The sequence below is a fragment of the Nycticebus coucang genome, chromosome 5 (genome assembly GCF_027406575.1).
Source record: "Nycticebus coucang isolate mNycCou1 chromosome 5, mNycCou1.pri, whole genome shotgun sequence".
Classification (NCBI taxonomy): domain Eukaryota; kingdom Metazoa; phylum Chordata; class Mammalia; order Primates; family Lorisidae; genus Nycticebus; species Nycticebus coucang.
Genome location: NC_069784.1, coordinates 57,849,958 through 57,876,853, shown reverse-complemented (window position 1 = coordinate 57,876,853; position 26,896 = coordinate 57,849,958). Strand labels below are relative to the sequence as shown.

General features: G+C 41.7%; 1 pseudogene; it reads left to right on the top strand.

The window, feature by feature from the left end:
- The first annotated feature begins 448 nt into the window (after positions 1–448).
- LOC128585496 (heterogeneous nuclear ribonucleoprotein A3-like) lies at positions 449–21,443 on the top strand (annotated as a pseudogene).
- Positions 21,444–26,896: the final 5,453 nt, after the last annotated feature.

The window sequence follows — 26,896 nt, the reverse complement described above, 5'->3', positions numbered from 1 at the left end:
CCTCCCTTGACCCAGTGCCCCTGCTGGCCACTTGCCCGCAGGCCATCAGTGTCCATGGGTGTGGGAAGGAGTCACCCATTTCCCAAGGGACAGCCCAGCCCAGAGAGACTTGGGGTACCCTTCTTATCCCACAGGGAGGCAGGTCCAGGGGACCCTCCTGTTACTCAGTGCCTAGAAGTCCTGCCAGCCCCGAACTGCTGAGGACAGGGAGGACTAGGTGTGGCTGTGTCTGACCCGCTCTCCCCTCTGTGGAAGGATATAGACAGGGAGTGGACAAAGTGGAAGAAACTGATGCCTGGGTATCTCCCACCTTTGGAAGAGATTTAGCCTTTCTCCACACAACAGTCTCTACCTGTCTGAGCTCTTCCCCAGGCCTCTAGGAGAAAGAATTCTTGACAAGCTCCCAAATTCATGCTACTTAAAAAATTTTTCTTTTGTATGTCACTTAAGTAAACTCTGAGCACCTGTAAGATGATGGCAGATTTAGGGAAACTTTTCAAAGAGGCCCTCAAACACACTGCCTACTCTAAGCCTGTGATATAAAGAAATTATCTGGACACTTGCTCCAGGGATAATAGTAACATAGGCTGGGTGCCGTGGCTCACTCCTGTAATCCTAGCTCTCTGGGTGGTTGAGGTGGGTGGATTGCTTGAGTTCAAGACCAGCCTGAGCAAAAGTGAGACCCCATCTCTACTAAAAATAGAAAAACTGAAGCAAGAGGATGGCTTGAGCGTGAGTTGGAGGACACTACCCAGGACAACAGCTTGAGACTTTGTCTCAAAATAAATAAATAAATAAATAGGTCCCATATTGATCTCAAGTTGGAAGAGGTTAGTTTGGTCTCAAAATGGAGATAAAACCATCACTGGGTCCCCCCCCTCCCCAGCTCAACTCCTGCCATCACTGCCAGGGGGAGGAGAGCCATGATCCAAAGAAACCAGAGCAGTTGAGAAAATTATTGGTGGTCTGAGCTTTGAAACTACAGATGATAGTTTAAGAGAACATTTTGAGAAATGGGGCACACTGACAGATTGTGTGGTAATGAGAGATCCCCAAATGAAATGTTCCAGGGGCTTTGGTTTTGTGACTTCCTCTTGTGTGGAAAAGGTGGATGCAGCAATGTGGGCTGACCCACACAAGGTTGATATGTTATGGAGCCAAAGAGATGTTTCTAGAGAGGATTCTGCAAAGACTGGTGCCCATCTAACAGTGAAGAAAATTTTTATTGGTGGTATTAAAGAAGATACAGAAGAATATAATTTGAGAAACTACTTTGAAAGGTATGGCAAGATTGAAACCATAGAAATTATGGAAGACAGGCAGAGTGGAAAAAGGAGAGAATTTGCTTTTGTAACTTTTTTATTATTATTATTAAATCATAGCTGTGTACATTATTGTGATCATGGGGGCACCATACACTGGTTTTATAAACAGTTTGACACATTTTCATCACACTGGTTAATATAGCCTTCCTGACATTTTCTTAGTTATTGTGTTAAGACATTTACATTCTACGTTTACTAAGTTTCAAATGTACTCTTGTAAGATGCATCACAGGTGTAATCCCACCAATCACCCTCTCTCTGCCCAACTGCCCCCCTCCGTCCCCTTGCTCTCCCCCTTCCCCATATTCTTAGGTTATAACTGGGTTATAGCTTTCATATGAAAGCCATAAATTAGTTTCATAGTAGGGCTGAGTATATTGGATACTTTTTCTTCCATTCTTGAGATATGTTCCAGCCCCATCCATGTAAACACAAAAGAAGTAAAATCTCCATCTTTCTTTAAGGCTGCATAATATTCCATGGTGTACATATACCACAATTTATTAATCCATTTGTGGATCGATGGGCACTTGGGCTTTTTCCATGACTTAGCAATTATGAATTGGGCTGCAATAAACATTCTGGTACATATATCTTTGTTATGATGTGATTTTTGGTCTTCTGGGTATATACCTAGTAGAGGAATTATAGGATTGAATGGCAGATCTATTTTTAGATCTCTAAGTGTTCTCCAAACATCTTTCCAAAAGGAATATATTAATTTGCATTCCCACAGCAGTGTAGAAGTGTTCCCTTTTCTCCACATCCACGCCAACATCTCTGGTTTTTGGATTTTGTGATTTGGGCTAATCTAACTGGAGTTAGATGGTATCTCATGGTAGTTTTGATTTGCATTTCTCTGATGAGCATTTTTTCATATGTCTGTAGGCCGTGTGCCTGTCTTTTTCAGAGAAGTTTCTCTTCAAGTCCATTGCCCAGCCTGCGATGGGATCACTTGTTCTTTTCTTGCTTCTGAAAAGTTCTCTGTGGATTCTGGTTATTAAAGCTTTGTCAGAGACATACCTGCAAATATCTTCTCCCATGCTGAGGAGTGTATGGTTGCTTTATTTACTGTGTTCTTGGCTGTGCAGAAGCTTTTTAGTTTGATCAGGTCCCGGTAGTGTGTTTTTGAAACTGCTTCAATTGTCCGGGGGGTCCTCCTCATGAACTATTCGCCCAGACCGATTTCTTCAAGGGTTTTCCCTGCACTCTTTTCTAGTATTTTTATAGTTTCATGTTTTAAGTTTAAATCTTTAATCCAATGAGAGTCTATCTTAGTTAATGGTGAAAGGTGTGGGTCCAGTTTCAGTCTTCTACAGGTTGCCAGCCAGTTCATCCAGCACCATGTGTTAAATAGGGAATCTTTTCCCCATTGAATGTTTTTAATTGGCTTGTCAAAGGTCAAATAACAGTAAGTAGCTGAGTTCATCTCTTGGTTCTGTATTCTGTTCCAGACATCTACTTGTCTGTTTTTGTGGCAGTACCATGCTGTTTTGATCACTATCGATTTATAGTATAGTCTGAGGTCTGGTAGTGTGATTCCTCCTGCTTTGTTTTTATTTCTGAGTAATGTCTTGGCTATTTGAGGTTTTTTCTGATTCCATATAAAATGAAGTATTATTTTCACAAGATCTTTAAAGTATGACAGTGGAGCTTAAATAGGGATTGCATTAAAATTGTATATTGCTTTGTGTAGTATGAACATTTTAACAATGTTGATTCTTCCCAGCCATGAGCATGGTATGTTTTTCCATTTCTTAACATTTTCAGCTATTTATTTTCTTAGAGTTTCATAGTTCTCTTTATAGAGATCTTTCATGTCCTTTGTTAGATAAACTCCCAAATATCTCATCTTCTTTGGCACTACTGTGAACGGAATAGAGTCCTTAATTGTTTTTTCAGTTTGACTATTGTTGGTGTATATAAAGGCTAGCCATTTACGAATGTTGATTTTGTAACCTGAGACGCTGCTGTATTCCTTCATCACTTCTAAGAATTTTGTAGTAGAATCCCTGGTGTTTTCCAGATGTACCAGCATATCATCTGTGAAGAGTGAAAATTTGATCTATTCTGATCCTATATGGATACCCTTGATTGCCTTTTCTGCCCTAATTGTGATGGCTAAAACTTCCATTACAATGTTAAAGAGCTGTGGAGACAATGGGAAGTCTTGTCTGGTTTCTGATCTGGGTGGAAATGATTTCAATTTAACTCAATTCAATAGGATATTGGCTGTGGGTTTGCTGTAGATGGCCTCTATCAGTTTCAGAAATGTTCCTTTTATACCAATTTTCTCAAGTGTTCTGATCATGAAGGGATGCTGGATATTATCAAAAGTTTTTAATGCATCAATTGAGAGAATCATGGTCTTTGTTTTTTAATTTATTTATGTGCTGAATTATACCTATATATTTAGGTATATTGAATCAGCCTTGAGTCCCTGGGATAAAACCGACTTGGTCATGATGTATAATTTGTTTGATGTGTTGCTGGATTCTGTTTGTTAGGATCTTGTTGAATATTTTTGCATCTATATTCATTAGTGATATTGGTCTATAATTTTCTTTTCTTGTTGGGTCTTTTCTTGGTTTGGGGAATCAGGGTGATGTTTGCTTCATAGGATGTCTTGGGTAGTCTTCCTTCTTTTTGTATTTTTTGGAACAGGTTGAGTAATATAGGTACTAATTCCTCTTTAAAGGTTTGGTAGAATTCTGACGTGAAGCCATCTGGTCCTGGGCTTTTCTTTTTAGGGAGATTTTGTATGGTTGATGCTATTTCAGAACTTGATATTGGCCTGTTCAACATTTCCACTTGATTCTGGCTAAGTCTTGGAATGTGACATGCTTTCAAGTATTGGTCAATTTTCTTCAGATTTTTATATTTCTGAGAATAAAGTTTCTTGTAATATTCATTAAGGATTTTTTGAATTTCTGAGGAGTCTGTTGTTATTTCAACTTTGTCATTTCTAATTGATGAGATTAGAGATTTTACTCTTTTTTTCCTGGTTAGGGTAGCCAAGGTTTATCTATTTTATTTACCTTTTTGAGAACCCAACTTTTTAATTTATTGATCTGTTGTATAATTTGTCTCAGAGGGGTTGAGGTGCATTCTTCAACCTTCTCTCTTGGTGCTGCTCTAATCCACCAGGTTACTTGCTAAATTTCTGTCCTTTAACTCTCCTTCTGGATGGGAGCCTCTGTGGAAAGCTGGCTTCAGTCAGCCATCTTTTCTCCATCTCTGAAAATAGTTTCTTTGGAGTTGAAGCTTGCTTCAGCAGGGAAGACGAGCAATTATCTATTTCATCTCTTAGCTCGGCTCCCCTCCTGTAGCTTTGGTGAGTTCTTTCTGGTCATTATCTCTCCCTCTGGAATGGGGCTTCTATTTAGAGCTGGCTACAATCAGCCATTGTCCCCTGTTCCCCCTTGTTCTTATTGAATGTGAAAATTGGAGTTAGGGAAAATAGGCAACCGAAGGATTTAGCAAAACACCAAAGTCATTGAGACCAAATGAGCAAATAAACAGATAAAAAGGCTACCAGACACACAATCCCACAGATGCACAAATAATCAGAAACACATAGACATACAGACAACAATAAAAACTACAATAAAAATAATGATAATCATAAAATAATTGAAAAAAGGTAAAAAATAAACAAAGAAAATGAAAAAACAAACAAAAAACCTCCAAAAATATGATGAAAGCACTCTCAGAAACCGTAAGAAGGGAAGAAGAGGAAGATAGAAGGGAAAAAGGAAAAAAAGTGGTGTTCATAAAAAAGTTAAAAAAGAAGAAAGAAAAAATTAAAAATAGAAAAATAAAAATAAAAAATATAAAAAAATAATAAAAAAATTAACAATAGCTCCTCCAAGAAAATGACGAGGGAAAAGAAAAAAGGGCACCAACCACAAAAATATTATTATTGTATATATGTAGAAATATACATCTATATGTATGACTGTAGGGATCAACTTTTGTAGGAATATATTTATAATGCAATATACTTTTTTTTTTTAATTTTTTTTATTAAATCATAACTGTATACAATGATATGATTATGGGGCATCATACACTCACTTCATAAACCATTTGACACATTTTTATCACAGTGGTTAACACAGCCTTTCCGGCGTTATCTCAGTTACTGTGCCAAAACATTTACATTCTACATTTACCAAGTTTCGCAAATACCCCTATAATATGCACCACAGGTGTGATCCCACCGATTCCCCTCCCTCTACCCACCCCCCCCTTTCCCACTTCCCCCTATTGTTAAGTTGTAGCTGGGTTATAGCTTTCATGTGAGAGTCCCAAATTAGTTTCATAGTAGGGCTGTGTACATTGGGTATTTTTTCTTCCATTCTTTTTTTTTTTTTTTTCTTTTTTTTTTATTGTTGGGTATTCATTGAGGGTACAATAAGCCAGTTACACTGATTGCAATTGTTAGGTAAAGTCCCTCTTGCAATCATGTCTTGCCCCCATAAAGTGTGACACACACTAAGGCCCCACCCCACTCCCTCCCTCTCTCTTTCTGCTTCCCCCCCCATAACCTTAATTGTCATTAATTGTCCTCATATCAAGATTGAGTACATAGGATTCATGCTTCTCCATTCTTGTGATGCTTTACTAAGAATAATGTCTTCCACTTCCATCCAGGTTAATACGAAGGATGTAAAGTCTCCATTTTTTTTAATGGCTGAATAGTATTCCATGGTATACATATACCACAGCTTGTTAATCCATTCCTGGGTTGGTGGGCATTTAGGCTGTTTCCACATTTTGGCGATTGTAAATTGAGCTGCAATAAACAGTCTAGTACAAGTGTCCTTATGATAAAAGGATTTTTTTCCTTCTGGGTAGATGCCCAGTAATGGGATTGCAGGATCGAATGGGAGGTCTAGGTTGAGTGCTTTGAGGTTTCTCCATACTTCCTTCCAGATAGGTTGTACTAGTTTGCAGTCCCACCAGCAGTGTAAAAGTGTTCCCTTCTCTCCACATCCACGCCAGCATCAGCAGTTTTGAGATTTTGTGATGTGGGCCATTCTCTCTGGGGTTAGATGATATCTCAGGGATGTTTTGATTTGCATTTCTCTAATATATAGAGATGATGAACATTTTTTCATGTGTTTGTTAGCCATTCGTCTGTCGTCTTTAGAGAAAGTTCTATTCATGTCTCTTGCCCATTGATATAGGGATTGTTGGCTTTTTTCATGTGGATTAATTTGAGTTCTCTATAGATCCTGGTTATCAAGCTTTTGTCTGATTGAAAATATGCAAATATCCTTTCCCATTGTGTGGGTTGTCTCTTTGCTTTGGTTATCGTCACCTTAGCTGTACAGAAACTTTTCAGTTTAATGAAGTCCCATTTGTTTATTTTTGTTGTTGTTGCAATTGCCATGGCAGTCTTCTTCATGAAGTCTTCCCCCAGGCCAATATCTTCCAGTGTTTTTCCTATGCTTTCTTTGAGGATTTTTATTGTTTCGTGCCTTAAATTTAAGTCCTTTATCCATCTTGAATCAATTTTTGTGAGTGGGGAAAGGTGTGGGTCCAGTTTCAGTCTTTTACACGCAGACATCCAATTCTCCCAACACCATTTATTGAATAGGGAGTCTTTCCCCCAAGGTAAGTTCTTGTTTGGTTGATCGAAGATTAGGTGGTTGTAAGATGTTAGTTTCATTTCTTGGTGTTCAATGCGATTCCAAGTGTCTATGTCTCTGTTTTTGTGCCAGTACCATGCTGTCTTGAGCACTATGGCTTTGTAGTACAGACTCAAATCTGGTATGCTGATGCCCCCAGCTTTATTTTTGTTACTAAGAACTGCCTTAGCTATACGGGTTTTTTTCCGGTTCCATACAAAACGCAGAATCATTTTTTCCAAATCTTGAAAGTACGATGTAGGTACTTTGATAGGAATGGCATTGAATAGGTAGATTGCTTTGGGAAGTATAGACATTTTAACAATGTTGATTCTTCCCATCCATGAGCATGGTATGTTCTTCCATTTGTTAATATCCTCTGCTATTTCCTTTCTGAGGAGTTCATAGTTTTCTTTATAGAGGTCCTTCACCTCCTTCGTTAGGTATATTCCTAGGTATTTCATTTTCTTTGAAACTATGGTGAAGGGAGTTGTGTCCTTAATTAGCTTCTCCTCTTGACTGTTATTGGTGTATACAAAGGCTACTGACTTGTGGACATTGATTTTATATCCTGAAACATTACTGTATTTTTTGATGACTTCTAGTAGTCTTGTGGTTGAGTCTTTGGGGTTCTCTAAGTATAAGATCATGTCGTCAGCAAAGAGGGAGAGTTTGACCTCCTCTGCTCCCATTTGGATTCCCTTTATTTCCTTGTCTTGCCTAATTGTATTGGCTAGAACTTCCAGCACTATGGTGAATAGTAAAGGTGACAGAGGACAACCTTGTCTGGTTCCAGTTCTAAGAGGAAAAGCTTTCAGTTTTACTCCATTCAGTAAAATATTGGCTGTGGGTTTGTCATAGATAGCTTCAATCAGTTTTAGAAATGTGCCACCTATGCCTATACTCTTCAGTGTTCTAATTAGAAAAGGATGCTGGATTTTATCAAATGCTTTTTCTGCATCTATTGAGAGGATCATGTGATCTTTATTTTTGCCTCTGTTAATATGGTGGATAACGTTTATGGACTTGCGTATGTTGAACCAGCCTTGCATCCCTGGGATGAAGCCTGCTTGATCATGATGAATGACTTTTTTGATGATAAGCTGTAATCTATTGGCTAGGATTTTGTTGAGAATTTTTGCATCTATATTCATGAGCGAGATTGGTCTGAAATTCTCCTTTTTGTTTGGGTCTTTTCCTGGTTTTGGTATCAGGGTGATGTTTGCTTCATAGAATGTGTTGGGGAAGATTCCTTCTTCCTCAATTTTTTGGAATAATTTCTGCAGTACAGGAATAAGCTCTTCCTTGAAGGTTTGATAGAATTCTGGAGTGAAGCTATCTGGACTAGGGCATTTTTCAGTTGGAAGCTTTTTTATTGTTTCTTTGATCTCAGTGCTTGAAATTGGTCTGTTCAGGAGCTCTATTTCTTCCTGGCTAAGTCTAGGGAGAGGGTGTGATTCCAAATATTGATCAATTTCCTTCACATTGTCAAATTTCTGGGCATAGAGTTTCTGGTAGTATTCAGAGATGATCTCTTGTATCTCTGTGGGATCAGTTGTTATTTCCCCTTTATCGTTTCTGATTGAGGTTACTGGAGATTTTACTTTTCTATTTCTAGTTAGTCTGGCCAATAGTTTATCTATTTTATTTATTTTTTCAAAAAACCAACTCCTTGTTTCATTAATTTTCTGAATGATTCTTTTGTTTTCAATTTCATTGATCTCTGATTTGATTTTGGATATTTCTTTTCTTCTACTGAGTTTAGGCTTAGATTGTTCTTCTTTTTCCAATTCCATAAGAACTCTTGTGAGATTGTTGATGTGCTCTCTTTCTGTTTTTCGAATGTAGGCATCTAAAGCGATGAATTTTCCTCTCAAAACTGCTTTTGCAGTATCCCAAAGGTTTTGGTAGCTTGTGTCTTCATTGTTGTTATGCTCAAGGAAGTTAATGATTTCCTGTTTTATTTCTTCCTGCACCCATCTGTTATTTAACAGAAGATTGTTTAATTTCCATGCCTTTGGGTGGGGTCGAGCATTTTTGTTAGAGTTGAGTTCCACCTTTAGTGCCTTATGGTCTGAGAAGATACAAGGTAAAATTTCAATTCTTTTGATTCTGTTGATATTTGTTTTGTGTCCCAGGATATGATCAATTTTGGAGAATGTTCCATGGGGTGATGAGAAGAATGTATATTCTTTGTCTTTGGGGTGGAGTGTTCTATATGCGTCTATCAAGCATAGTTGGTCTAAGGTCTCATTTAAATCTCTTATATCTTTGTTTAATTTCTGTTTAGAGGATCTGTCCATCTCTGTAAGAGGAGTGTTAAATTCCCCTGTTATGATGGTATTATCAGATATCATATTGCTCAGACTGAGTAAGGTCTGCTTCAAGAATCTGGGAGCATTTAAATTGGGTGCATAAATATTTAGAATTGAAATGTCTTCTTGTTGTAGTTTTCCCTTGACCAATATAAAGTGACCATCTTTGTCTTTTTTGACTTTAGTTGCTTTAAATCCACATGTATCTGAAAATAAGATTGCAACTCCTCTTTTCTTCTGAATTCCATTTGCCTGAAAAATTGTCTTCCAACCCTTGACTCGGAGCTTTAATTTGTCTTTTGAAGCCAGGTGTGTTTCTTGCAGACAGCAAATGGATGGCTTGTGTTTTTTAATCCAGTCAGCCAATCTATGTCTCTTCAGTGGGGAATTCAAGCCATTAACATTTATGGAGATAATTGAAAAGTGTGGTAGTATTCTATTCGTCTTATTTGGTGAGAGTCCATTGCTTAGTTTTATCTTTTGCATCAGTGTGGAGGTTAGGTTCTGTCCTTTGATTTCTGAGTTCTTACTTTGCTGCTGATCCATTGTGGTGGTCAGTGTGCAGAACAGGTTGAAGTATTCCCTGTAGAGCTGGTCTTGTTGTGGTGAATTTCCTCAATGTTTGTATATCCGTAAATGATTTGATTTCTCCATCAATTTTGAAGCTTAGCTTAGCAGGGTACAGAATTCTGGGCTGGAAATTGTTCTGTTTAAGTAGATTAAAGGTAGATGACCATTGTCTTCTTGCTTGGAAAGTTTCATTAGAGAAGTCTGAGGTCACTCTGATGGATTTGCCCCTGTAGGTCAACTGGCGCTTACTCCTGGCAGCTTGCAGAATCTTTTCTTTTGTCTTGACTTTGGACAGGTTCATCACAATGTGTCTTGGAGAAGCTCGGTTAGAGTTGAGGCGACCTGGGGTCCGATAGCCCTCTGAAAGCAGTGTGTCAGAATCTTTGGTGATGTTTGGGAAATTTTCTTTTATAATATTCTCTAGTATGGCTTCCATTCCTCTGGGGCATTCTTCTTCCCCTTCTGGAATTCCTATAACTCGAATGTTGGAACGTTTCATAAAGTCCCATAATTCTGACAGTGAACGTTCTGCTTTCTCTCTCTTCTTTTCTGCCTCTTTTACTATCTGAGTTATCTCAAAAACTTTGTCTTCTACCTCTGAAATTCTTTCTTCTGCATGGTCTAACCTGTTGCTGATACTTTCCATTGCATCTTTAAGTTCCCTGATTGACTGTTTCATTTCCTTCAGCTCTGCTATATCCTTTTTATATTCTTAATATCATTCATCTCTGATTTGATTCTGTTTTTGGATTTCCTTTTGGTTATTTTCCACTTTATTAGCAGTTTCCTTCATTGTTTCCATCATTTCTTTCATTGTTTTCAACATGTATATTCTAAATTCCCTTTCTGTCATTCCTAACATTTCTGTATAGGTGGAATCATCTGCAGTAGCTACCTCATGGTCCCTTGGCGGGGTTGTTCTGGACTGGTTCTTCATGTTGCCTGGAGTTTTCTGCTGATTCTTCCTCATGAGTGATTTCTTTTATCTGTTTCCTTGCCCTAATTTTCCTTTCACTTCCTCTTGCTCTTTACGTTCTTGTGCCTGTGGACTAAGGGTTACAGGACCAGAAAGGTGAGAAGGTTGAAGAGCAAAAAAGGGATGAAAGAAAGGAGGACCGAGTGATAAGAAAAAAAAGAAAGATAGAGAAAGGAGAGGGGTTAGGGATAAGGAATATTGACAAAAAGAAGAGAGGCACAGAAAGTGGGAGACAGGGCAATATAGGTGTACAGTAGGGTACTTTGACACAACCTTAAAAAACCCCACCTTCTGGGGGTTGGGTGCCCAGTTGGGTGGTTCCCTTGAGGTCAGCAGCTCTTTGCTAACCTGGTCAGACACAGTACCCCACCTCCACCAAGTAGAGAGGAAAGACAAAAATGCTATAAATCAAACTAAAACAAGCAAACAGAAAACTTTATGGCGATAAAATTGGGTGAAAAACCAAGTGATAGCGGTAGAAACACTAGCAAAAATGAAGTTGTAGTTATTAAAAAAGGCAGCAATGGGAAATTATAATTAAAGTAGAAAAATTGAGAAAGAAAAAGGGATCTGTATGGAAAAGATTGAAATTAAGAAACAAAAGAACATCAACAACGTCAAAATAAACAAACAAAAAAACCCAACCAAACAAAAAAAAAAGAAAAAAAAATACACAACCAAAAACAAAGCAGTTTGTATATGTTGTTGAATATTGTCTGGGCAACACGTGGTCTTTTGGGGTATGAGATGTTAGTCACAGTTCTGATACGACTGGAGGCTGCTGATTTCTCAAACCCCAGCAGGTAGACACCCTAAATCTCTCTTCAGCCCACTTAAAAGGCACTTTGAACTTGTAAACTTGCTGAGCAGAAGCTTTCCCAGCTTTCTCACTGGAATCACTGCTGAAGTGGCTATCCACTTACTCAGTGTGCCAAAACCGGTCTCACTCTGCCCCTGAGGGTTAGGGCTGCAAGGCGGCTCAGACCCCACCCTTAGGCTACTTGGTTGCTGGGTTACCAGCTCCCACCTGTTTCTAGCTCTGCTACCCTGAGGGCGGAGCTTGCCGGGGCAGATCACTGACAATGGATCCGTGTGACCCACCGCCAAACACTATTAGCTCCGTCTGGCTCAGCGGCTCAGACTGGGGCCCTAGAGAACGGCCAAAGTTCTCCGCACTCCCACTCAGGCCTTCCCCAAGGCAGTTCAACTCAGTGCCAAGTCCAAGGACATCAAAAGAGTTCACAGGTAAGGCCTTTCTGGTTTGCAGTCTCGCTGCTACTGAACTTACAGTTGTGGGCGGGTTTAGACGGGTTGAACACACGCGACCACTTGCCGGTTTTCCACTGTTTTAGTCCTCCTCTTGGGGTCCAGAAGTCTCTCGCTGACTCCCTGTATCCTCATAGGAGTGATGATAGGCAGTTCCCACCAGCCAGAGATGCCTGGAGTCCTATCTCCCCAGACTCACGGTGCCCAGATGCAAGGAAGCTGTTACTCGGCTGCCATCTTGCTCCGCCCCCCTTTTTCTTCCATTCTTGGGATACTTTACTAAGAAGAATATGTTCCAGCTCCATCCATGTAAACATGAAAGAGGTAAAGTCTCCATCTTTCTTTAAGGCTGCATAGTATTCCATGGTATACATATACCACAATTTATTAATCCATTCGTGGATCGATGGACACTTGGGCTTTTTCCATGACTTAGCTATTATGAATTGGGCTGCAATAAACATTCTGGTACAAATATCTTTGTTATGTTGTGAATTTTGGTCTTCTGGGTATATGCCCAGCAGAGGAATTACAGGATTGAATGGCAGATCTATTTTTAGATCTCTGAGTGTTCTCCATATATCTTTCCAAAAGGAATGTATTAATTTGCATTCCCACCAGCAGTGCAGAAGTGTTCCCTTTTCTCCGCGTCCACGCCAGCATCTCTGGTCTTGAGATTTTGTGATATAGGCTAGTCTCATTGGAGTTAGATGATATCTCAAAGTAGTTTTGATTTGCATTTCTCTGATGATTAAAGATGATGAGCATTTTTTCATATGTCTGAAGGCCTTGCGCCTGTCTTCTTCAGAGAAGTTTCTCTTCAAATCCCTTGCCCAGCCTGCGATGGGATCCCTTGTTTTTTTCTTGCTGATGCGTTTGAGTTCTCTGTGGATTCTGGTTATTAAACCTTTGTCAGAGTTATACCCTGCAAATATCTTCTCCCATTCTGAGGGCTGTCTGCTTGCTCTGCTTACTGTGTTCTTAGCTGTGCAGAAGCTTTTTAGTTTGATCAAGTCCCAGTAGTGTATTTTTGAAGCTGCTTCAATTGCCCGGGGGGTTTTCCTCATGAAATACTCACCCAGACCAATTTCTTCAAGGGTTTTCCCTGCATTCTCCTCTAGTATTTTTATAGTTTCATGTTTTAAGTTTAAATCTTTAATCCAATGAGAGTCTATCTTAGTCAATGGTGAAAGGTGTGGGTCCAATTTCAGTCTTCTGCAGGTTGCCAGCCAGTTCACCCAGCACCATTTGTTAAATAGGGTATCTTTTCCCCACTGAATGTTTTTAATTGGCTTGTCAAAAATCAAATAGCGGTAAGTAGCTGGATTCATCTCTTGGTACTCTATTCTGTTCCAGATATCTACTTCTCTGTTTTTGTGCCAATACCATGCTGTTTTGATCACTATCGATTTGTAGTAAAGTCTGAGGTCTGGTAGTGTGATTCCTCCTGTTTTGTTTTTATTTCTGAGTAATGTCTTGGCTATTCGAGGTTTTTTCTGATTCCATATAAAACGAAGTAATGTTTTTTCAAGATCTTTAAAATATGACAGTGGAGCTTTAATAGGGAGTGCGTTGAAATTATATATTGCTTTGGGTAGTATGGACATTTTGATAATGTTGATTCTTCCTAGCCATGAGCATGGTATGTTTTTCCATTTGTTAACATTTTCAGCTATTTCTTTTCTTAGAGTTTCATAGTTCTCTTTATAGAGATCTTTCACGTCTTTTGTTAGGTACATTCCCAAATATTTCATCTTCTTTGGCACTACTGTGAATGGGATAGAGTCCTTAACTGCTTTTTCAATTTGACTGTTGTTGGTGTATATAAAGGCTACCGATTTATGAATGTTGATTTTGTAACCTGAGACGCTGCTGTATTCCTTGATCACTTCTAGGAGTTTTGTAGTAGAGTCCCTAGTGTTTTCCAGATACACAATCATATCATCTGCGAAGAGCGAGAGTTTGATCTCTTCTGACCCTATACGGATACTCTTGATCGCCTTTTCTTCCCTAATTGCGGTGGCTAAAACTTCCTTTACAATGTTGAAAAGCAATGGAGACAATGGGCAGCCTTGTCTGGTTCCTGATCTGAGTGGAAATGATTCCAATTTAACTCCATTCAATATGATATTGGCTGTGGGTTTGCTGTAGATAGCCTCTATCAGTTTAAGAAAAGTCCCTTCTAGACCAATTTTCTTGAGTGTTCTGATCATGAAGGGATGCTGGATATTATCAAAAGCTTTTTCTGCATCAATTGAGAGAATCATATGGTCTTTGTTTTTTAATTTGTTTATGTGCTGAATTACATTTATAGATTTACGTATATTGAACCAGCCTTGAGACCCTGGGATAAAAACAACTTGGTCATGATTTATAATTTGTTTGATGTGTTGTTGGATTCTGTTTGTTAGGATCTTGTTGAATATTTTTGCATCTATATTCATTAGTGATATTGGTCTATAATTTTCTTTTCTTGTTGGGTCTTTTCCTGGTTTGGGGATCAGGGTGATGTTTGCTTCATAGAACGTGTTGGGTAGTCTTCCTTCTTTTTCTACATTTTGGAACAGGTTGAGTAATATAGGTACTAATTCCTCTTTAAAGGTTTGGTAGAATTCTGACGTGAAACCATCTGGTCCCGGGCTTTTCTTTTTAGGGAGGTTTTGTATAGTTGATGCTATTTCTGAACTTGATATGGGTCTGTTCAACATTTACACTTGATTCTGGTTAAGTCTTGGAAGGTGGCGTGCTTCCAAGTATTGGTCTATTTCCTTCAGATTTTCATATTTCTGAGAATAAAGTTTCTTGTAATATTCATTAAGGATTTTTTGGATTTCTGATGAGTCTGTGGTTATTTCGTCTTTGTTGTTTCTGATTGATGATATTAGAGATTTTACTCTTTTTTTCCTGATTAGGTTGGCCAGAGGTTTATCTATTTTATTGACCTTTTCAAAAAACCAGCTTTTTGATTTATTGATCTGTTGTATTATTCTTTTGTTTTCAATTTCATTTAATTCTGCTCTAATTTTGGTTATTTCTTTTCTTCTACTGGGTTTGGGGTTGGAATGTTCTTCCTTTTCCAGTTGCGTGAGATGTCCCATTAAGTTGTTAACTTCCTCTCTTTCCGTTCTCTTGAGGAAGGCTTGCAGTGCTATAAATTTCCCTCTTAGAACTGCCTTTGCAGTGTCCCAGAGGTTCTGATAGTTTGTGTCTTCATTGTCATTTTGTTCCAAAAAATTGGTGATTTCTTTCTTAATCTCATCTCTGACCCAGCTATCATTCAGCATAAGGTTATTTAACTTCCATGTTTTTGTATGGGTATGCAGATTCCTGTTGTTACTCAATTCAAGTTTTATTCCATGATGGTCCGAGAAGATGCATGGAATAATTTCTATTCCTTTAAATTTACTGAGGTTAGACTTGTGACCTAAAATGTGATCAATTTTGGAGTAAGTTCCGTGGGCTGATGAGAAGAATGTGTATTCAGTTTTGTTGGGATGAAATGTTCTGTAGATGTCTGCTAAATCTAAATATTGGATGGTTAGGTTTAAATCTAAGATTTCTTTGCTCAGCTTCTTTCTGGAGGATCGATCCAACACTGCCAAGGGAGTGTTGAAATCTCCAACGATTATGGAGCTGGAGGAAATCAAGTTACTCATGTCTGTTAGAGTTTCTCTTATAAATTGAGGTGCATTCTGGTTGGGTGCATAGATATTAATAATTGAGATCTCGTCATATTGAGTATTACCCTTAACAAATATGAAGTGACCATTCTTGTCCTTCCTTACTTTTGATGGTTTAAAGCCTACTGTATCTGCAAATAAAATTGCAACACCTGCTTTTTTCTGATTACCATTTGCCTGAAATATGGATGACCATCCTTTCACCCTGAGTCTGTATTTGTCTTTTAAGTTGAGATGTGACTCTTGTATGCAACAAATATCTGGCTTGAGTTTTTGTATCCAGTCAGCTAACCTATGCCTCTTTAGAGGACAGTTTAAGCCATTCACATTGATGGAGAGTATTGATAAGTCTGGTGGAATTTTGGGTATCGAGTTTTTCAAAGGTCCAGTGGACATTTTTAATCCTTTCGCCAGTGTGGAAGTTGGAGTTTGATCCGAAGATTCTGAGTGAGTTTACTTTTGTGGTATAGGATTGGGTTGGTCATTGTGGAGGATAGGTCTGAGAACATCCTGAAGAGCTGGTTTACTTATGGCAAATTTTTTCAACATATGAATGTCATTGAAGTATTTAATTTCTCCATCATAGATGAAACTCAGTTTAGCTGGATACAAGATCCTGGGTTGAAAGTTTTTTTGCTTTAGGAGATTAAAAGTTGATGACCAGCCTCTTCTTGCTTGAAAAGTTTCAGCAGAGAGATCTGCAGTTATTCTAATATTCTTACCTTTGTACGTTATAGTTTTCTTTCGCCGGGCTGCTTTGAGAATCTTCTCTTTCATGTTAACTTTAGTGAAGCTAATTATGATATGTCTGGGAGATGGCTTATTGGGGTTGAATCGTGCTGGGGTTCTGAAGCTGTCTGCTATCTGAATTTCAGATTCTCTAGGCATGTCTGGAAAATTTTCTTTCATAATTTCATGTAGAAGGGCCTCTGTGTCCTTGGCAGCTACTTCATCAGTCTCTGAAATTCCTATAACCCTTATGTTGTTTTTTTTCGAATTATCTGAGAGCTCTCTGAGTGAGTGATCCGTTTTTGCTCTCCATTTCTCTTCCTCTTTGAGAGATTGGGAGCATTCGAAGACTTTATCTTCAATGTCAGAAATCCTTTCTTCTGCTTGCTCCATTCTGTTACTGAGGGATTCTACTGTATTTTTCATATCTTTGAGGGCTGTAAGTTCTTGTTTCAGTGTGTCTAAGTCTTTGGTGGTTTTGTCTTTAAATTCGTTAAATTCTTGAGACAATTTTTGAATTTCTCCTCGAATTCCTAATTCCATTTTATTAATCTTGTCTGCAAACCAAATTCTGAATTCGACTTCTGACATCTCAGCCAGTTGTTTATGAATGGGATCTTCAATCACATCTGCCGTATCTTTTCTTGGGGGGGTTGATCTATTCTGGTTATTCATGTTACCAGAGTTTTTCCGCTGATTCCGCCCCATGGTTTACTCCCTTTGGTTTTTCCCCTGGGGTTTTATCGAGGGCCCGTACAGTGTTGTGGCCTGAGAAACTGGGGCCCTGTCTGGTGTGGTGGAGCAAAGTGGTTCTGTCTTGTTTTCAGCTGGTTTCTGTTCGATCCTATTGCAACTTCTACTCTGGCTTGAAGTGTCAGCTGTGTGGAAAAATCAGCAATTAAGTCACCCCGCCTGCCCACCTCTGGCCCCAGTTGGAAAAGGAGAATCAAACCTTCCTACAATCGCACACCCAGGGCACCGCCTGAAGAGTCCTCAGTCTATTATCCCAGTTCAAAAGGTCCGAATCAACTGTCTCAATCGGCACTTGTCTCGGGTGGAAGGGTTCAAGAGGTCTCTGGGAACTGGATCACAGGGGCCTGGTGACTCCTCTGACACGGCTCACCCCAGTGCAGCGTGGAGTCAGGAGGAGCCACCCAGCAAACAGAGCAGTCTGGGAAGGTTGATGTCTCCTTCCCCACTTTGCCCCTCCCTCGGACCCAGTCACTGGTATCTCTGCAGATGGCTAACCCAGTTGCCTGCAGTGAACAGACACTCCAGGGGTTTGCACCTGCCTGAATCGCAAGGAAGTCTGCCAGGCCCCCGCAGACTGCCGCTATCTAGCAGGAGGAGATGGGGCCTGACATCTTTGAGTGTTTGATGCAGGTGATGGGAAGGAGGTGTTCACTCAGGCTTAGCCCCGTCCCTGATGCATGCTGCTAACAGAACAGAACAGAACAGACAGCTTTGTGAGGTTCTGTCTCTGTTCTTATCGTCGCCTACAGGAGACGGGCTGTTTTGAGTTCAAACGTCTTTGCTGCTGGAGAATTGCGTCTGAACACCTCTCTGGGTCGGCCCCGCCCTGGAGGCTTCCGGGTTTGTGAGCCGTGTCACCGGTGGCCTCCTCTGGTTGCCCAGGGAGACAGGGGGTGTGGCCTCAGAATATCCAGAAGTGAGCGTTCTGCCGTTAAAGAAAAAACGGCCGTTGATCTACCTCCAGGGAACTGCTGCTCTGGTGTGGGCACTCAGGCGACCCTTTTCTCCTCTGTCCCGCGCCCCAGAGTCAGCACTGAGCGGCCGCAGTTTGTGCTGGGTCCACACCCCTTAAGAGATCCCCCAAGAATCAGAACTCTTGGGGGATGGGCCCCCAGACCCCGATTGGGAGTGGAGCGGGGGGAAGCTAGAGTTTCATTCAGTTTCACGCAATACTGCGGTCCGGGGAGGGCTCCTGCACTGCACCGCAGGGAAGTGCCGCCAAGGCTTGATTTCCCCTCAGCAGAGTGCCCTCTCCTCGCTCACGGATCCCAGAGTCAGCGCTGACCTGACGCAGCTCAGGCACTGTGCAGTCCCCTCGAGAAATCACCCAAGGAGCCGAACTCCTGGGGGATAGGCCCTCAGACCCCGAGTGAGAGTAGGGGCTCTCAGCTCTCAGTGGGGAGGCCAGAGTCTGATTCAGTCTTGGGCCCCGTATGCCTGGGGAGGGTTGCTGCACTGCACCGCAGGGAAGTGCCGCGAGTCGTGACTCAGCCCGGTGCCCTCTCCTCACTCGCGCGCCTCAGAGTCAATGCTGACCAGTCGCAACTCGGGGACTGTCCACTCCCCTTGAGAAATCACCCAAGGATCCGAACTCCTGGGGGATAGGCCCTCAGACCCCGAGTGAGAGTAGGGGCTCTCAGCTCTCAGCGGGGAGGCCAGAGTCTGATTCAGTCTTGGGCCCCGTATGCCCGGGGAGGGTTGCCGCACTGCACCGCAGGGAAGTCCCGCGAGGCGTGACTCCCCCTCAGCCCGGTGCCCTCTCCTCACTTGGTGCGTCTCAGAGTCAATGCTGACCAGTCGCAACTCGGGGACTGTCCACTCCCCTTGAGAAATCACCCAAGGAGCCGAACTCCTGGGGGATAGGCCCTCAGACCCCGAGTGAGAGTAGGGGTTCTCAGCTCTCAGTGGGGAGGCCAGAGTCTGATTCAGTCTTGGGCCCCGTATGCCCGGGGAGGGTTGGTGCACTGCACCGCAGGGAAGTGCCGCGAGGCGTGACTCCCCCTCAGCCCGGTGCCCTCTCCTCACTCGGCGCGCCTCAGAGTCAATGCTGACCAGTCACACTCAAGGGGACTGTCCACTCCCCTTGAGAAATCACCCAAGGATCCGAAGTCCTGGGGGACAGGCCTCCAGACCTCAGTGGGCGGGAGGGGAGCGCCGGGGATTCAGGGTTGCCGGCAGAGGATTCCCAAAGTTTTATTCAGCCCTATGTCCGGCAGGAGAACGCCAGGGCACCCCAGTAGGGGAGGTAGGTCCAGTTTTTAGAAGGTCTCTCCCGTGGATTGACCGTGGAAATTAAAGGGCTCTAATTTCTGCCCGCTTGTTCAATTTCTGCCCGCTTGTTCAATTATGGGGCTCTAGAGCCGGTCTCATGGGGGAGGGGGACTCCCGTCCGCTTGGTGGTGGATTTTGTACCTTTTGTTTGCGTCCTTGTGATCACAACTTGCCTCAGCGGTGTTGATGTGCATTCTTCAGCCTTCTCTCTTGGTGAGGCTCAAGTCCACCAGGATACTTACTAAATTCCTGTCCCTTAACTCTCCTTCTGGACGGGAGCCTTTGTTGAAAGCTGGCTTCAGTCCGCCATCTTGTCTCCCCCCCGCAATATACTTTTTGGACACCAGGTGGCGCTGCGAGTGTTTCCCAGGCTTATGCCTGGTTCACAGTTTACACTGTTACCACAGTAACCACCTACCTGGCTGATAGCCATTTTGGTGTTTCTGTAAAAGTTTATTGTCTGATTATTGTCCAACCTCAGCTGCTCTGTTCCAGACAACACTCCTATCTGACCCTCCAACTTGGTGCAGGAGTCCATGCTTCACAAATCTTTCCACTCTGCTCCCACATTCTCCTGTAAACTGGAAACTGCAATCGGCTGTGGGGGAGGGTGCTGGCTGCTGCTGGTTTTAGCTGCTGCTGGCTCCCGCAGCTGCAGCGCATGGAGACCTTATCCTCAGTTTTTGTGCCTCAGAGTCTCACTTTTGAATCTGGACTTTTTAGTCTAGCCACCTGCCAGTTCACCGCACAGCCTGAACTGCCAGCCCACACCAATATTCCCCACCAGGAATGGTCCAGTCTATTTAATCAGTCCTGTTGTTCTGGGGGAAAGTGTCAGCTATTTTGGACAATTCAAAATGTCTGTTTCCCAGGTGGGATCCCTTCCCTTCAATTTTCCTTTCGGTTGCTTAGCCCCTTGTGGCTCTGAGCGGGATCCCTTTTGGGGCACTAAACTTGGCTCAGGAATAAATTTTCATCAATTGTGTTTTGCCAGGAATTACAAGATGCTGTCTTCCGTGAGGGAGGGGCCTGCCGGCCAGCATGGCTAAAGAGGGAAAATCTCTACAACAGAGTCCATGGTTTTAAATTACACCTCATATACAGCAATCCGACAATTTGCTGCATGTCTCCAGCTGTCTGTCCACACCAATAATCCACGTGGGGAAAAGGTCCAGACCTCACTTCCTCTCACCTGATGACTTTGGAGAGGTGGGCTACACATTGGGCCCGTCTGCCTCCCTGCTTTTGTAACTTTTGATGGTCATGATACTGTTGATAAAATTCTTTTTCAGAAATACCACACTATTAATGGGCATAATTGTGAAGTGTAAAAGGTCCTCTTTAAACAAGAGATACAGTTTTCTGGATTGCAAAAAGGTCATGGAGGTGGATCTGGCAACTTTATGGGTCAGAGAGGAAACTTTGGAGGTGGTGGAGGTAATTTTTGCAGTGGAAACTTTGGTGGAAGAAGAGGATATGATGGTGAAGGTGGTGGCAGCAGAGGTAGTTATGGTAGAGCTGATGGTGGATACAATGGATTTGGAGGTGATGGTGGGAACTATGACGGTGGTCCTGGTTACAGTAGTAGAGGGGGCTATGGTGGTGGGGGACCAGGATATGGAAACCAAGGTGGTGGATATGGTGAGGGTGGAGGATATGATGGTTACAATGAAGGAGGAAATTTTGGAGGTAACTACGGTGGTGGTGGGAACTATAATGATTTTGGAAATTATAGTGGACAACAGCAATCAAATTATGGACAAACGAAAGGGTGCAGTTTTGGTGGAAGAAGCTCAGACAGTCTATATGGTGGTGATTATGGATCTGGTGGTGGAAAAGGGCTACAGTTTTTAGCAGGAGAGAGCGAGGAGTTGTCAGGAAAGCTGAGGGTTACTTTGAGTCAGTCATCCCCAGTGCTTTAGAGCAGCGGTTCTCAACCTGTGGGTCATGACCCGCAGGAATTGTATTAAAGGGTTGTGGCATTAGGAAGTTTGAGAGCCACTGCTTTAGAGGAACTGTAAAAATCTGCCACAGAAGGAACAATGATCCATAGTCAGTAAAGTTAGTGCAGCTTAAACAGGAAACACTTCTTCAGGATTGTCATAGCCACAGTTTACAGTGCAGCTATTGACTAATGCAATGTAGTGTCAATTAGATGTACATTCCTGAGGTCTTTTATCTATTGTAGCTTTTTCTTTTTCTTTTCATTACATCAGGTATATTGCCCTGTAAATTGTGGTAGTTGTACCAGGAATAAACAATTAAGGAATTAAAAAACAAAACAAAACAGTAACATAGTCATGCTATGGAGACCCTGCAGGTCTGTATGTGGACCAGTATCACAGTACAGCAAGTCACACAATTTTTTTTTTTTGTTTCTCAGTGGATGTGAAAGTTATTTTTACATTGTACTATGGTCTATTAAGTGTGCAGTAGCATTATATTTTTAAAAACCCAATGCATGTATCTTTTTTTATTTTTTTTTGAGACAGAGTCTCACTTTGTCACTCTCAGTAGAGTGCTATGGTGTCACAGCTCACAGCAACCTCAAACTCTTGGGCTTAAGTGATTCTCTTGCCTCAGCCTCCCAAGTAGCTGGGACTACAGACGCCCACCACAATGCCTGTCTATTTTTTGTTTCACTTGTCTTTGTTGTTTAGCAGGCCCCAGCAGGGTTTGAACCCATCAGCCTGGGAGTATGTGGCCAGTGCCATACCCACTGAGCTATGGGTGCTGCCCCAATGCATATATATTAATTAAAATATGCTTAATAGCTAAAACATGCTAATGTTCATCTGAGTCTATGGTGAGTCATAATCTGTGCTGGTGGAGGGTCCTGGCTCGATGCTGATAGGGCTGACTGATCAGGATGGTGGATGCTGAGGATTGGGTTGTGTTGTAGTTTGATTTGTTTGTCCTCTCCAGTCTCATGTTGAGATCTGATCCCCAGGATTGAAGGTGGGGCTTAACAGGAGGTGTTTGCATCCTAGAGCAGTTCTGTCATGAACAGCCTGGTGCCTTCCTCAATAATAAGTGATTTTTTGCTCTATTAGTTCCTTGTTGGAAAGGAATCCTTAGAGACCCTGACAAGAGTACAGTCATTCTGGGAAACAGCTGGTGAGAAAAATCATGTCAAAGACCAGACTGCATGATCACGGTAAACCCCCTTCCCACTCCTAGTATGCTTCAAGGCCAGTCTTTCTGGGAAACGACAGAACAGTAACTTTTGTTCTAGCCCCAATTAAGGTAGTAATTCCTAGATTTGTCCTCAGAGCAAAAATCAGTCCCTTTGCAGAAGGGATGACTCCCTCTGGGAAGGCCCTCACACAGTCCAGCTCTACAGACAAAGGGCAATAAAAGCCTCTTGAGACAATGTGAGAGCAGCTGGCTCCTGGTCAGACTCCACTCTGCTTTTTTCTCTCCTTTTCTCTTAAAGACCCCCAATCCCTGGACTGGCCTCCTCTTCTTCTTACAGACCTCCCTCATACTCTATACTGTTTACTTCATTCCTAAAAGAGTTGGCTGTTAAAAAGAGACTGGCACCTTCTTTTCCTCTGTCTCACCTCACATGACCTCTATGGCCATTTAATCTTTGCACACTCCAGCCCCCCCCCCCACCCACCATAAGTAGAAGCAAATTTTCTGCTGCTTCTACTGACTTTTACCACACTTTTTTTGCTGTCCAGTGCGTATTTTTGTCAGAAACAATGCTGGGTGGACACTGTGATGGTGTATGAGGCATTCTAGGTGTGTGTATGTGGTGGTGCTGGTGCTAGCAGAAGAATGGCATGGAGAGCCAGCACGTGCTTAGCAAGCTTGTGTCCTGGGGAGGACATGTTGTTGCCCTGTCCACAATGGAAGCAGTCCAACGTAATCAATTTGCTCCGAGCCAGAGCTGGATCTCCCAGGAAATAGTGCCAGTTGGGAACACAGCATTAGCCTCTGTAATTGGCACTACGGACATTCAACAACAGTGGCAGCGAGACTGCTTTTTTTTGACTCAGTCTCATTATGTTGCCCTCGGTAGAGTACTTACTCCAAATCTTGGGCTTAAGCGATTCTCTTGCCTCAGGCTCCCAAGTAGCTGGGACTATAGGAGCCTGCTACATTGCCTGGCTGTTTTTTGTTGTTGTTGTTGTTGTTGCTGCAGTTGTCATTGTTGTTTTAGCTGGCCTGATCCAGGTTTGAACCTGCCAGCCTCCGTGTATGTGGCTGGCACCCTACCCCTGAGCTCGGTGCTGCCCAGCCAGACTACTTTTGTGAGAGGTGCACTGCTGGGGCCCCATGCATAGTCTTCATCTCTGCCACATGGCCACCTGCTATGTGTGTCCCTTGAGCAAGTATCCAGTGGCTAGGGAAACAGGCTGAAATAATTTTGTAGAGTGTTTTCTGTCTGCACAGAATGTATAAGAGTTCATGAATCTTCACCACACATTTGTGAAATAGTTATTGTCATTTCTACTTGACAGCTGAGGAAATAGACTTAGGTTAATGATAAGTGTGTCTATGTAATATAACTTACAAGTGTCAGTAGCAGTGTAGAAGTGTTCCCTTTTCTCCACATCCACGCCAATATCTCTGGTCTTGGGATTTTGTGATATGGGCTAATCTTACTGGAGTCAGATGATATCTCAAAGTATTTTTGATTTGCATTTCTCTAATGATTAAAGATGATGAGCATTTTTTCATATGTCTGTAGGCCACGCTCCTGTCTTCTTCAGAGAAGTTTCTCTTCAAGTCCTTTGACCACCCTGAGATGAGATCACTTGTTCCTTTCTTGCCAATATGTTTGAGTTCTCTGTGGATTCTGGTTATTAAACCTTTGTCAGAGACACAACCTGCAACTATCTTCTCCCATTCTGAGGGCTGTCTGCTTGCTTTACTTACTGTGTTCTTGGCTGTGCAGAAGCTTTTTAGTTTGATCAGGTCCTAGTAGTGTGTTTTTGAAGCTGCTTCAATTGCCCGGGGGGTCCTCCTCATAAAATATTCACGCAGGCTGATTTCTTCAAGAGTTTTCCCTGCACTTTCTTCTAGTATTTTTATAGTTTCGTGTCTTAAGTTTAAATCTTTTATCCAGTGAGAGTCTATCTTAGTAATGGTGAAAGGTATGGGTCCAGTTTCAATCTTCTACAGGTCGCCAGCCAGTTCACCCAGCACTATTTGTTAAATAGGGAATCTTTTCCCCATTGAATGTTTTTGAAGCCAGGTGTTTTTCTTGCAGACAGCAAATGGATGGCTTGTATTTTTTAATCCAGTCAGCCAATCTATGTCTCTTCAGTGGGAAATTCAAGCCATTAACATTTATTGAGATAATTGATAAGTGTGGTAGTATTCTATTCATCTTATTTTGTGAGAGTCCATTGCTTAGTATTATCTTTTGCATCAGTGTGGAGGTTAGGTTCTGTCCTTTAATTTCTGAGTTCTTACTTTGCTGCTGATCCATTGTGGTGGTCAGTGTGCAGAACAGGTTGAAGTACTTCCTGTATAGCTGGTCTTGTTGTGGCGAATTTCCTCAATGTTTGTATATCTGTAAATGATTTGATTTCTCCGTCAATTTTGAAGCTTAGCTTAGCAGGGTACAGAATTGTGGGCTGGAAATTGTTCTGTTTAAGTAGATTAAAGGTAGATGACCATTGTCTTCTTGCTTGGAAAGTTTCATTAGAGATGTCTGTAGTCATTCTGATGGATCTGCCCCTGTAGGTCAACCGGTGCTTACTCCTGGCAGCTTGCAGAATATTTTCTTTTGTCTTGACTTTGGACAGGTTCATCACAATGTGTCTTGGAGAAGCTCGGTTAGAGTTGAGGTGCCCTGGGGTCTGATATCCCTCTGAAAGCAGTGTGTCAGAATCTTTGGTGATATTTGGGAAATTTTCTTTTATAATATTCTCTAGTATGGCTTCCCTTCCTCTGGGGCATTCTTCTTCCCCTTCTGGAATTCCTATAACTCGTATGTTGGAACACTTCATAAAGTCCCATAATTCTGACAGTGAACGTTCTGCTTTCTCTCTCTTCTTTTCTGCCTCTTTTACTATCTGAGTTATCTCAAGAACTTTGTCTTCTACCTCTGAAATTCTTTCTTCTGCATGGTCTAACCTGTTGCTGATACTTTCCGTTGCATCTTTAAGTTCCGTAATTGACTGTTTCAGTTCCTTCAGCTCTGCTATATCCTTTTTATATTCTTCATATCGTTCATCTCTGATTTGATTCTGTTTTTGGATTTCCTTTTGGTTATTTTCCACTTTATTAGCAGTTTCCTTCATTGTTTCCATCATTTCTTTCATTGTTTGCAACATGTGTATTCTAAATTCCCTTTCTGTCATTCCTAACATTTCTTTATAGGTGGAATCATCTGCAGTAGCTACCTCATGGTCCCTTGGCGGGGTTGTTCTGGACTGGTTCTTCATGTTGCCTGGAGTTTTCTGCTGATTCTTCCTCATGAGTGATTTCTTTTATCTGTTTCCTTGCCCTAATTTTCCTTTCACTTCCTCTTGCTCTTTAAGTTCTCGTGCCTGTGGACTAAGGGTTACATGACCAGAAGGGTGAGAAGGTTGAAGAGCAAAAAAGGGATGAAAGAAAGGAGGACTGAGTGATAAGAAAAAAGAAGAAAAAATAGAGAAAGGAGAGGGGGTGGGTAAAAGGACTATTGACAAAAAGAAGAGAGGCACAGAAAGAGGGAGACAGAGCAATATAGGTGTACGGTAGGGTACTTTGACACAACCTTAAAAACCCCCCCACCTTCTGGGGGTGCCCAGTTGGGTGGTTCCCTTGAGGTCAGCAGCTCTTTGCTAACCTGATCAGACACAGTACCCCACCTCCACCAAGTAGAGAGGAAAGACAAAAGTGCTATAAATCAAACTAAAACAAGCAAACAGAAAACTTTAGGGAATAAAATTGGGTGAAAAACCAAATAGTAGTGGTAGAAACACTAGCAAAAGTGAAGTTCTAGTTATTGAAAAAGGCAGCAACGGGAAATTATAATTAAACTAGAAAAATTGAGAAAGAAAAAGGATCTGTATGGAAAAGGTTGAAATTGAAAAACAAAACAACATCAACAACATCAAAATAAACAAACCAAAAAAAACCAACCAAACCAAAGAAAAAAGGAAAACACAACCAAAAACAAAGCAGTATGTATATGTTATTGAATATTATCTGGGCAACATGTGGTCTTCTGGGGTATGAGATGTTAATCACAGTTCTGATACGACTGGAGGCTGCTGATTTCTCAAACCCCAGAAGGTAGACACTCTAAATCTCTCTTCAGCCCACTTAAAAGGCACTTTGAACTTGTAAACTTGCTGAGCAGAAGCTTTCCCAGGAAAATGCTTGTCGCTGGAATCACTGCTGAAGTAGCTATCCACTTACCCAGTGTGCC